The sequence below is a fragment of the Brienomyrus brachyistius genome, chromosome 23 (genome assembly GCF_023856365.1).
Source record: "Brienomyrus brachyistius isolate T26 chromosome 23, BBRACH_0.4, whole genome shotgun sequence".
Lineage (NCBI taxonomy): Eukaryota > Metazoa > Chordata > Actinopteri > Osteoglossiformes > Mormyridae > Brienomyrus > Brienomyrus brachyistius.
In genome coordinates this window covers 10491659-10500741 of record NC_064555.1, presented here as the reverse complement: position 1 = coordinate 10500741, position 9083 = coordinate 10491659, and the positions used below count along the sequence as shown (strand labels likewise).

Here is a 9083-nt window from a genome sequence, read left to right as displayed (position 1 = left end):
ACCAGAAAAAAAATATACAAACACAGATATTAAACTACAAGTACTTCATGTTGGTTAGTCACGCTTTTTGAAACTTTTCTTCATCACAGTGCGCCGAAATGCCTGTCAGTTTTTATTAAAAGGGAGCAGTGCACGGCCTAAACGTTTAAAGCATGTACTTTTATTCACTTTATAAGCGCCATTTAGCTGTGCGCTCATGCTCCCCACGCCGCACCGAGGCTACAAACTGCCAACAAAGTTATTAATCGGACCCGTTAGTTTGCAAACTTTCCGAGGGCGACTGGAATCATAGTTGCCCATTTCGAGTTGATCGCACACGGATCGTTCACTGTTCCCAATGCACCACAGTTAACATAAAACGAGCGTGGAGCCCTTGGCAATGCAGTATCCGGCAAAACGTAAATAATAGACAATGCGCCTCACAATGCGATCGCACATATAATACATTTATAATCGCATCTTCGTCCGTACTTGTCCCCCAGATCTCCGACAAATGTCTAAAAACTTCTCCGAAGAAACAACGCAGCCTTGTTCCTGCTCCTCTGTTCATAATGTCGTCCGCAAAACTTAACGATTTCATAAAAAAATCCCAAATGTATTAATTAATTTAAAATATAAAATAAAACTTCTAGCAGTTTTTATCCCCCTTTTAAACCGAAGTATTTTTCGTATTTTTAACAAACTCCCTCAACTGAAACGACGGCACAGGAATAAATACACGCTCTTTGAAAGGCACCGCGTCCACTTACACGTTTCGTATGTATTGCAACAATAATTTCTTTACAAGCATCCGCAGTGTCCATCCATTATTTATCCGTTTAAATCTTTCAAGCGACTGCTTGACGGTAGCTTCAAAAGAAAAGGATTTAAGAAAAAGGGAAGGAAAAAAGTGAGCCACAAACCTACTGGAAATCATGTTTTTCTTCCTTGTTTCAGAACGTGACCCCTCGATTAAGGCTACCGCTTCTAGCGAGTAGCCAATATCAATTTCTCATGCATTTGACCCAACAAAACCTAAATGCCACGTGAAATCTGAGAAGCCCTGCTCTTTTTTTCATAGCAAAGTAGCTCACAACTGATTCACGAAAGCCCTTAGCTCTCCCAACATTACATAACATTAGCTACTAAAAGAGATCAGCATTCAGGAACTACTAAAAATTCACATCACATTGTTTGCTGCCTTCCTCGTTACGTCCATTGATTCTCTTTCCTCTTACCTGTTGATTAAATTGCAATAGTCTTTGCAGTCTGAAAGATGGTGGAGCTTTGGCGTAAGCCATGAACCGTCTTTGTGTTGTTTGTTTGTTGATCTCAGGGTATTATTTCTTTTTTGTTAGAGGGGGATTAAAAATTTCGGATCTCTCCTATGCAAGTGAACTCGGGGTAACTGTGATTTAATATTAAAAACGCCAGTGTCTGGAAGGAAAAATAGAAGGTTAGTTTGCAGTGATCTCAGTTCTTTATCAGAAATGTTATCGCTTGTCAGGACCTCAGACTCCAAGCATTACGTCAGTTTCAAGACACCAACACTATTAATATCAAGAAGCCCTTGCAGAGGAAAGCGCCACCCCAGACTGAGCGCTCTTAAAGGGACAGGGGCCGCTGCAAGGCGCTCACTACGCTACAGGTTGATGATTCTGCACAGCACTGGTTACATGTGTCCAAAACAATAACAAAAACCAGTAACATCAATGAATGAAAAGAAAGAAAAGAAATACATTTTCCCAATACATGTTTGGACTCGTCATGATGTTATAGGTACATAGCTACTACTATAGCGCCTAGCATGTGGTGGCTAATTTTCTCAATTTGTTTTTTATAAAATACATATAAAGTTTTGCGAGTTTTCTATTAATATATATTTGTTTCCTGTACCTAGGTGTAGCTTAAGTAAAATAGTGCCAATACTGTCAGTTGACAGTTTCTAGCTACATACGAGTATGTGAAAGTTACTAGTCATTTTTATTAATTGCAGCAAAGAACAAAGTAATTAAAATGTATATGCAATGATTTATGATTACTGTACAGTTAACAACGTCACGCTGATTGGACGAGACTGTTGAAAATGGATGGCAGCATGTACAATTAACCAAAGGAAAAAGGGAGAGGTACGGATACAAGTCGTATTTTCAAACTGTCTTTTTGTTCTCTCACATCTCAAACTGACTTTTTTTCCACTGTCGCTGAGACAAGTGGGATTAACGAGAATGGCGGACTCTCTGAAGTAGTCGACGAATAATGCATTAGTGACCTAAATGTGAAAGTTGACCGCGCTTTTCCATACTCTGAAAAGTCCTTATAAAGTGTAACTGTTTAGTATGAGTGCATCTTTCCCTGCCTTTCTTTAACCACATTAAAATAAAACACTCATGGAATACTCCCTGTTTCCTATTTTCCGTATTCTTCGTATTTTCTAAGCTGCTATGAGTCATCATTCTACTGCAAAATGATCATACAATAAGATCATATCTTGTGTGCTGTGCTTTGCTAATGAAGTTACGCTAATGAAGAAACACTGAAAGACTTAAGTAACTCAAAAACAACTATGCTATTCGTATAATGACGTTTACAGAAAATTATATTTTTAAATATAATGTAACTTGCATGTTTATTTCAGCATTTACAAAATGTATAGTTCTGTGCATCACTCATACTTTTAAAAATAAATAGTTAAAAATGATATAACGAAAGATTACCTTAAGTTACAATGTAACAGCGTGTAAGAAAAAAATAAATGAAAAGCAGCACTGAATTATGGGTTTATTTTATTATTCAATGTATATTTTACTGTAACTGATGTTTTACAGAGATGGATAAGGCCAAGCTTTTTAAATATTTGCCTTTAAGATAAAGTAGCTGATGTTGATGACGGTGGGGGTGGGTGGGTGAACGGATGAAACGACTCGTCTGATTAATGTTGACGGTGTGTCTTAAAACTCTAAGAAACTATGGGGCTACTTGACTGGCCTAGAGAAGCGGCGGGAGGGATGGCCTCACGTAGGCGCTCTGCTAATGCTGAGAGGGTCGGCGGCCTTGTGGAGGTGTGCCGGCCTGTGTGGGGGCCACACCTGCGGAACACCCACGGGCGCCTCCAGTGAGCTACGGTTTGAGTAATATCGCTCTCTCCGAGCATGTGTTTTCACTGGCAGTCTGTCAGACTATATTTCAAAGCAATTTTTCATGCCTTTATAATACGAATCCTGCTGTAAGAGCTATGCAGATGGTTTCACTGTCGTATTCCAAATAATCCCCACACACAGCTCGGGACGAGCGTCCCAAGAGGGGTAGCTAACACCCTTATATACCTATAACTTGTCCGACAATAGAGGCTCTTTATGCACCATAGTCACTTTAAAAAATCCACTGTCACTTTCCAGCTGGGAGCTAACGATCTTTCCCTGAGTTTCGTTCCATTTCGTCTGTTTCTCAAGGAAGACGAGCGCCCAAAAATCATCGCTATTCCAAAAGGTTTTTTCTTCGCCAGTAATTATGATAAGTAATCACGATGAGAAGCGTCACTCGTCCAGTAGTCAGAGACTGACAGTGGTAGGTAGCTATGGAAAGGCAAAGAAAGACCGCATCGCTTACTCAGTCACTCTGATCAACATAAATGCCTCACGATTCAGCCCACCTGCAATTTCTATTCATTATTACTATCACATTTTAATTTTGCTAACAATTATACAATTCATGCTATAGGAAAACACACCTGGAGAGTAGCACTTTAAACACGTTAGAGTAACTGCACAGAAGGTCTGTGTGCATTTTAAATTAAACAGTCCCAGCTTAAGCTGGCTAGACCGAAACAGCTGAATGTTTTCAACCACATCATAGTCATTTTCATAATATTGTTTGTATTATACACAAGTTTATCCAGTGTCTTGGTTTTATCTAAAGACTGGCCATGACATAAGGTATGTGTTTGAGCGATTCCCTGTTGTGAACAGATGTTCAGTGCAAGTTTTACCATTCCATCGCAAATGGTTGTTATAAACACTTACGTAAACACCACACACTGCCACAGAAACCCTACTTCATCAAATAAATTAACGTAATTTATCTTTTTAACATTTGCTGAAAGTAATAGTAGTTTCTTTGAAAACAAATCCACACATTGCTATCTCTTGTATAACTGAATATTATTAAGTTTAAATTTATTTAGTTAATAGTCTGTGAAATCACCCAAAATCACGAGACAATTAACGGAATGATTGTGCAGACCAGTCTGAACAATCCAAACGTGCAAAACTTTTAAAAGTGAAAAAAATCACATAAAGCTGCAAATCCACAATATTTACAGCCAATATGTGGTTGTTACTTCTTATCAATAGAAAGTTTAATAATTGCTGAACTTAACTAGTGTTGAAAAAAATAAGGGGGTTGTTTATGAAATTTTGCCTTTTGTCATTTTGAACTGTTTTAAGAGGCATTTCTGATACTGTAGGACAGGTAACAAAGGAGCAAATGCATTGTCTGGCATCAATGAAGTATTCTGAGCATTTAAACTATTTAATTTATGATGTATACGAGTTATAATTACACTTAACTCTGCTATCCGTTGTGTTTATTTTTTTTAACAACTTAGATTGTTTTGTTCTTTTGGTTATTAGGGTTAATTAGTCTAATTTTCCATGATGTTAAGAAGAGCTGCTGGTCAGGTGCTCAATTTCATATAAATAAAATATATTTCTTTAGCATGGTATTTATACTGATTTATACTAAGTTTTATTTCAGCTAAAGCTATAATAAAATATTAAAGAGTTATCAAACTGAGTTTCATTTTTATGAGTAGAATAAAAAGTTTGAAAAGAAACGTATGCGTGTGTCAAAATCAAAATTAAAATATGTTACATAACATACATAAAATGTGTTATATTAATACTTAATAATGAGCAGATCATGGTGAGGCTATAGATATATTTAATTCATATATGGTATTACATTAACATATACATTAGTATTGCCTAATTGTCTATAGTTGCCAACAGTGGACATTGATCAGATTGAATAAGGCACATTTAAGGGCCGTTGCTGTGCACAGACAGCATACGCACATACTTACACTGCCTGGTGAGAATCTGGGGAGGTTTGCACAGACAAATAGAGACAGAATGACGGCTCAGTTAAAACAGGAGATGGAAAAAACTGGAGTGCCTCTCCCTTAACCGGCAGAAGAGTAACGTCTGAAAGGAGGCTGGCTTTACTTCATTGTACGTTAAACCTTTCCTGAGTTTTCCCCACTTTTTCCATTGTAGGAGATCCCGCTGAAGAGGAAGGGAAAGGAGAGAAAACTGAGAACCCTTACCATCTCCAGAAAAAGCTGCTTTGTGTGCGTGTGTGTGTGTGTGTGTGTGTGTGTGTGTGTGTGTGTGTGTGTGTGTGTGTGTGTGTGTGAAGATACTTTAAAGCCCATTTAAAAGATGTCCACTGTTTATTCTGTGTACAGCTGTACATTGTTTGCATTCAGACATACATCATGGTTTCCCACATTATTAGATAAGCGGGAAGGCTCACTTGGTAATACTACATCTTGCCAGAAGTTTCCCAAACGTTTTCCATCTTTTCTTGGGCCAGCATGTATTTATAAAAACCAGCCCTGCCCTCTATTCTAAGGAGCGTCCCTGAAAAACAAAGGGTACTTTCTTTTGTCTTATTATTGATTGAGGTGCTGGAGAATTAGTACCCTTTTTATTCCTTATTTACACACTTGGCCAGACCCCCGATGTAACGTGATCTCCCCCATGTCATCTGCTGTAGCAGCAACTGAACCCTACATACAGGTTTATGTCACATGGTCACACTGTAAGCAGTCTCTACCCGAAAACTGAATACTCAGCACTAACAGGATCCCTTGCTAATCAGATCTAACGGTTGCCATACGGTTTCACTCAAAGCTCATTATTCATGCTACTTCCACAATGAAAGTATCCAGTCATTTTGAAGTAGCATCGTAATGTAATGTGCGAGATTGTGGCTGAGTGGGTAGCCCTGATGTTGCCCCCCCCCCCCAGGGCTGGGTTTGAATCCTGCCCCTGTTCTGTGCGTGTAGCCTTTGCTTGCTCTCCCTGTGTTGAGATGTTTCCCTTCAATACTCTGGTTTCCACTATCGGTCCAAAGACATGTGATTATATGATAAAATATAGGTGTCCGATGTAGGTTTTCCAGTTAGCGATTTGAGGTTCAGACTTGTCATCTGCCTGTCGACTGGCAATGGAAGAATCCAACTGGCATCGTGCCCTCTGGGGAGCGTAAGTCAGCCGGGATGCCATGGTTGACCAGCCTGCAATCACTTCCTGTCGGCCTGATCGACAGCTGCATGCTGACAGCCGGCCGTAGCAATACACGTGTGGGTATTGCTATTGGCGGCCATGCTGCTGCAGAACTCTGCATGGCCGGTAGTTTGTAAATAAAGCTGACGGATTGGTAGGTGTCATGTCAGAAGTCAATACAGCCAGCATTCAATTCATCTGGGTCCGTTCGGAGCAGCAGAACCTCACCGAGAACTAGAAAAATCTCCTGACCCCCTAATCATTACTGTTAATTAAATTATTTGATTCTTCAGAGACTCTGATCTTAAACTACAGGAAACTGACTAAAGTTTAGTTGCCCAAAAAAAGAATATAGAAGTATATGCAATTTAAAGCAGCAATCAGCCAACAACAGAGTTATTTTTACAAAGTGTACTCGGTTATACATGTTCTTATTTAATTTGGGTGTTTATCAATGGGACATAAGAAATTTCTTATTGGAGTTGCTATAATACTGAATCAAATCAAAGTGATAATACCGCCAATGAAGGAATAAGCACTCCGGGCATGTTTAGTTCTTGTTGAATTTGAGCAAAGTCGGAGAACCCACATTCTAACATGAAAAACATAAATGTCTTTGATTCAATGCCCCTGTGTCTGCATTCCTTTAAAGATCTACCACACGGTCTAATTTAGACAACGTTGGCCTTTGTGATCCATTTTTTTTGTTCCCTTTGGAAAAACTCTAATCATGCTCAGAGCAGAATTTAAAACAGCATCTGAACAAAGGTAATGCGGCATTATGCGGAATTAAGCTCCGTAATCTCTGTTCCGGGGAAATGGCACGGGGGGGGGGGGGGATTGCGCATGGGGGAGGCCACTCTGCTCGACACCCGGGGCTCTGCTCCCTCCCTTAGCTCGCTGACCCTAACCGTTGTGAGAACGTTCTCATTGGGTCACGGTATCGCAACGGCGAGCGCTAAAATGAGATAGATTAGCAAGTTTATCAGCAGGAATGATCTTCTGCTCTTCCTCACCACTGCAAAGTAACTTTTTGGTGAGTGTCTGCCCAGCCATGGGAAGTAATAATCACGGCGTTATAGCAACGCAAGCAGGAAGAGTACAGGTTGCCATTCACTGTGGAGACCAGACAATTGCTGGTTATCACTGAGAGGCAGCTTTCATACAAAAGGCCAAACCTACTACTTGTGACGTGTAAGGTGACGTCATCATCTGAAGAAATGCGCAAAATGTTTACGTATATATGAAGACACAAAATATTCCAGCTAATATGTTTATGAAATATTTTAGATAATATTTATAGTACTACAAAAGACATATAGCACTTTCTACACTGTCTAAAAGCAGCAGTAGGACACCGAACACTGTATACAAACATCACAGTGGGAAATGTTTTGGTCAAATATCGAAACTTTTCAAGTCGATTTCCTTTGAGCTGTGAAACTGTATATGCAGAACAAATCTGATTCATACAAATGGCCAGTTTTCAATTTCATGTTTTCTTCATCCATGCAGTTCAAATAAAACTCAAAAGCGAAGCTCTGAAAGCTCAGTGTGGGTAACTGTTTAAGGTGATATTTTTACTGTTCCTTTTCACTCCAAAGCACAAAATAAACAGAAATTGGGGCCAAATGGAGGCAATTTTATACTTGGGTAAAACTCTTAAAACTGCTGCATTTTTTTCTCCCCATAAAAAGCATGAAATGAAAGGAATTCACCATCGTGACTTTGTCGCATGGGAATGGAACGATTGCGAACCTAAGAATCACAGCCAGCTACCTTTAAAAATCTAACAGAAATGACAGAAATTAATGTCTGAATAAAGTAAGCCGTGTTAAATCACCGCAAAGACACAAAATCAGAGCCCGTGTCAATTGAAAGTGCGGACATTCAAATCCAAATTTTGGGAGGGCGACATTTATTTGGGGACAACGTAATGAGTCTCGGGAGCTGAGGAAAGTACATACCTGAAGTAAGACTCTTTGAAGTGATGAGCATATCCAGTCGTGCTTTTCTGCAATGTGTTCCAGCTCTAGGGAGCATTACAAATGGAAACTGTCTTCCAGTGTTCAGGGGATGGAAGAGAGACTGTCAGACGTGAGGAGCAGTTAGGCCTCTGCAGAAATGAAGACATGGAAATGAGTTGGTTGACGGTTTGCAAATGAAATAAGATCAGTGGGTCTGCAGGAGAACATTAGGAATAAGGGATTTTCAATGTAATAAAAGGAAACAATATAATCTAAACGAAAGTGTGTCTAAATAGTATTTCTTCATAATTAAGCAAAACAGTAACCATCCTTGAATAAATACATTTTAACATGAAATGGCTTAGTCACTAAATGAGATTCACAATGCAATTGTCACATGTTTTCAAAGTTTCTCAGAGCATTCATTGTAATGCAATCAAATTTCCTGGCGAGCGGGATATACATATTACCATCAACCTCGGCGACGTCTAAGTTCCCAGCTAATTAAGACGGCGACTTTATTAAAAGCCGAAAGATCTGATAAGGCCTCAACGACATGCAAGACAAGCTCGCGGTCAGCAAGATCAACCTGTGGTCAGAATGGCTGCAGCATACAAGTAAACAGACCAGCATCTGCATATAATTAACTCTGACCAATGCTGTTTATCCAAATAGTAACTGGACCGAGAATTAAACCTTGAAGCCTCAGCCATCATAGCTACCCACACAGACACACGAGTCTATGCTTTCACAAAGTGTAGCAGAGGATCAGTCCATCAAACGTCGGCAAGAGAAGCACAATAGTATCAGGGAAGAAGAAAAGTACTGATGTGGAGGTGTGGTAGCC

The 9083-nt window shown here is 39.5% G+C and overlaps 1 long non-coding RNA gene across 1 annotated transcript; it reads left to right on the top strand.

The window, feature by feature from the left end:
- Window positions 1–1733: 1733 nt before the first annotated feature.
- On the top strand, window positions 1734–5668 carry LOC125719276 (uncharacterized). Its single transcript, XR_007385054.1, has 3 exons — window positions 1734–1758; window positions 2029–2108; window positions 5256–5668. It is a non-coding gene; the product is annotated as an uncharacterized LOC125719276 (long non-coding RNA).
- The last annotated feature ends 3415 nt before the right edge of the window (window positions 5669–9083 follow it).